General features: G+C 53.0%; 2 non-coding genes across 2 annotated transcripts in view; both read right to left on the minus strand.

The window, feature by feature from the left end:
• Positions 1-652, minus strand: part of LOC149191813 (25S ribosomal RNA) — a 3,407-nt gene extending 2,755 nt beyond the window's left edge. The window contains exon 1 of the ribosomal RNA XR_016255525.1: positions 1-652. This exon is cut by the window's left edge and continues 2,755 nt beyond it. This is a non-coding gene — a ribosomal RNA (25S ribosomal RNA).
• A 247-nt stretch (positions 653-899) lies between these two features.
• On the minus strand, positions 900-1,053 carry LOC149191814 (5.8S ribosomal RNA). Its single transcript, XR_016255476.1, has one exon. It is a non-coding gene; the product is annotated as a 5.8S ribosomal RNA (ribosomal RNA).
• Between the last annotated feature and the right edge of the window lie 1,447 nt (positions 1,054-2,500).

Below are 2,500 nucleotides of genomic sequence, written 5' to 3' on the forward strand. Positions count from 1 at the left end.
ACGGGTCGAATGGAAAGCCCGCCAACCAACACTACAAGCGCGCAGGTGCACACGGCTCGCCACAAGGGCGCACGCTTCGTTCCTTAACCACTGCAGCGGCAAACCAATAGGAAGTAATCCACCTATGCTTGTGACGATGCAGCAGCCCGTGTTGGTTTTGCACCTCAAGTCGAGCGGCAGACCAGTCTGAGCCATTCCGCATCCGACCGAGACACATCGACAGCCTCCATCCGCTTCCCCCCGGCAATTTCAAGCACTCTTTAACTCTCTTTTCAAAGTCCTTTTCATCTTTCCCTCACGGTACTTGTTCGCTATCGGTCTCTCGCCCGTATTTAGCCTTGGACGGAATTTACCACCCAATTAGGGCTGTATTCCCAAACAACCCGACTCGCCGACAACGCCTCGTGATGCGGCAGGGTCCCGGGCTGACGGGGCTGTCACCCTCTACGGCGTCCCCTGCCAAGGGACTTGGCCCAGGTCCGCTGCTGAGGATGCTTCTACAGACTACAATTCAGGCAGCGCCGCTGCCCGATTTTCATGCTAGGCTCTTCCCGGTTCACTCATCGCCACTAGGGGAATCCTTGTAAGTTTCTTTTCCTCCGCTTAATTATATGCTTAAACTCAGCGGGTGTTCTCGCCTGAGCTGAGGTCACAAAGTTGGAGCTAAATCCACCCTACCCCATGGGAGGACAAGAGAGAGAAAAGCAAGTTCGAGCGATGCCACACAAAGCCCACATCAGCTAATGCCGACTGCCCATCCAAGGGGACAAGATCACCGCTCGACGACGCACGCCACGAAACATCGCTTGAGGTATTTCAGCTGACCGCACCGCATGGGGCACAGACGACCAGCTCCGCTGCTCCATAGCATATTGCAATGAGCGTGTTTGAATGGGATGCGACGCCCAGACAGACGTGCCCTCGACCGAGGCCTCGGGCACAAATTGCGTTCAAAAACTCGATGATTCACGGGATTCTGCAATTCACACTAAGTATCACATTTCACTATGTTCTTCATCATAACAAGAGCCGAGATATCCGTTGCCGAGAGTCATTTCCACATATTACCGAAAAATCGGCCACAAAACTGAATAGGGGCACCCCCCACAACAAATGTAAGGCCAAGGGGCAAAAGGAGGAAAAACGCATGAGAGAAAGAGAAACAAAGGTGTCTAACCCCCTTACAGGGGGAAGCTCAAACAGAGGACAATCTCCCCCAGCCCCATGCCCTCGCAAAAAGGGGGGAATGCATGGAACAACGATCGAGAAGGACTAGGGTGGCCACCCCGGGAGCTCGCACTACTTTAGCCCTTCCCTGACACTAGCCCACAACGATTCCCCCTTTTCTCCGTAGAGTTAGGGACCGAAAGGAAGAAAATGGTAGAAAACAAAGCACAAACAAGGCACAAGCCTCCCAAAGCCCCGTGCCTTCGAGAACTGAAGGGGACGACGATCAAGAAGGACTAGGGTGGCCACCCCGGGAGCTCGCACTGCGTTTTGTCCTTCCGGAACACCAATCCACAACAATCCCACCTTTTCTCCGTAACGCTAGGGGCCACGAGGAAGAAGGGAAGAATAAAACAAACAAGAGAGAAAGGGATATATCAACCGTGGCTACCGGCTCACAAGGGGAGGATTCAAATAGAGAACAAGCTTCCCCAACCCCGTGCCTTCGCAAAAAGGGGGGAACTGCAGGGGACGGTGATCGAGAAGGACTAGGGTGGCCACCCTGGGAACTCGCACTGCTTTTCGTCCTTCCCGAACACCAATCCACAACAATCCCACCTTTTCTCCGTAAAGCTAGGGGCCGAAAGGAAGAAGGGAAGAAAACAACATGAAAGAAAGAGAGATATCAAACGTGTCCACCGGCTCATAAGGGGAGGCTCAAATAGAGAACAAGCTTCCCACCCCTGTGCCTTCGCAAAAAGGGGGGGAACTGCAGGGGACGGCGATCTAGAAGGACTAGGGTGGCCACCCTCGGAACTCGCACTGCTTTTCATCCTTCCTAAACACCAATCCACAACAATCCCACCTCTTCTCCGTAAAGCCAAGGGGCCAAAAGCAAGAAGGGAAGAAAACAACAAGAAAGCAAGAGATATCAAACGTGGCTACCGACTCACAAGGGAGGCTCAAACAGAGAACAAGCTTCCCAAACCCCGCACCTTCATAAAAAGGGGGGAACTGCAGGGGACGACGATCGAGAAGGACTAGGGTGGCCACCTTGGGAACTCGCACTACTTTTCATCCTTCCCGAACACTAATCCACAACAATACCACCTCTCCTCCGTAAAGCTAGGGGCAAAAGGAAGAAGGGAAGAAAACAACACCAAAGAAACCAATATCCCAAGAAAAGAGATACCAGGCGCGCGTATAATCAATCCCATACTTGACCGCACCCCGACAATCTCATCTCACGGAAGGTTTGAGATACCAGGCGCGCGTGCAACCACTCCCTCGACCCAACCACCAGCGAAAAAGCTCACCCAAGCAACACATCAAC

The sequence above is a fragment of the Pinus tabuliformis genome, chromosome 2_2 (genome assembly GCF_031772625.1).
Source record: "Pinus tabuliformis cultivar Carrire ecotype Pingquan chromosome 2_2, CPIR1, whole genome shotgun sequence".
Taxonomy (NCBI): Eukaryota; Viridiplantae; Streptophyta; class Pinopsida; order Pinales; family Pinaceae; genus Pinus; species Pinus tabuliformis.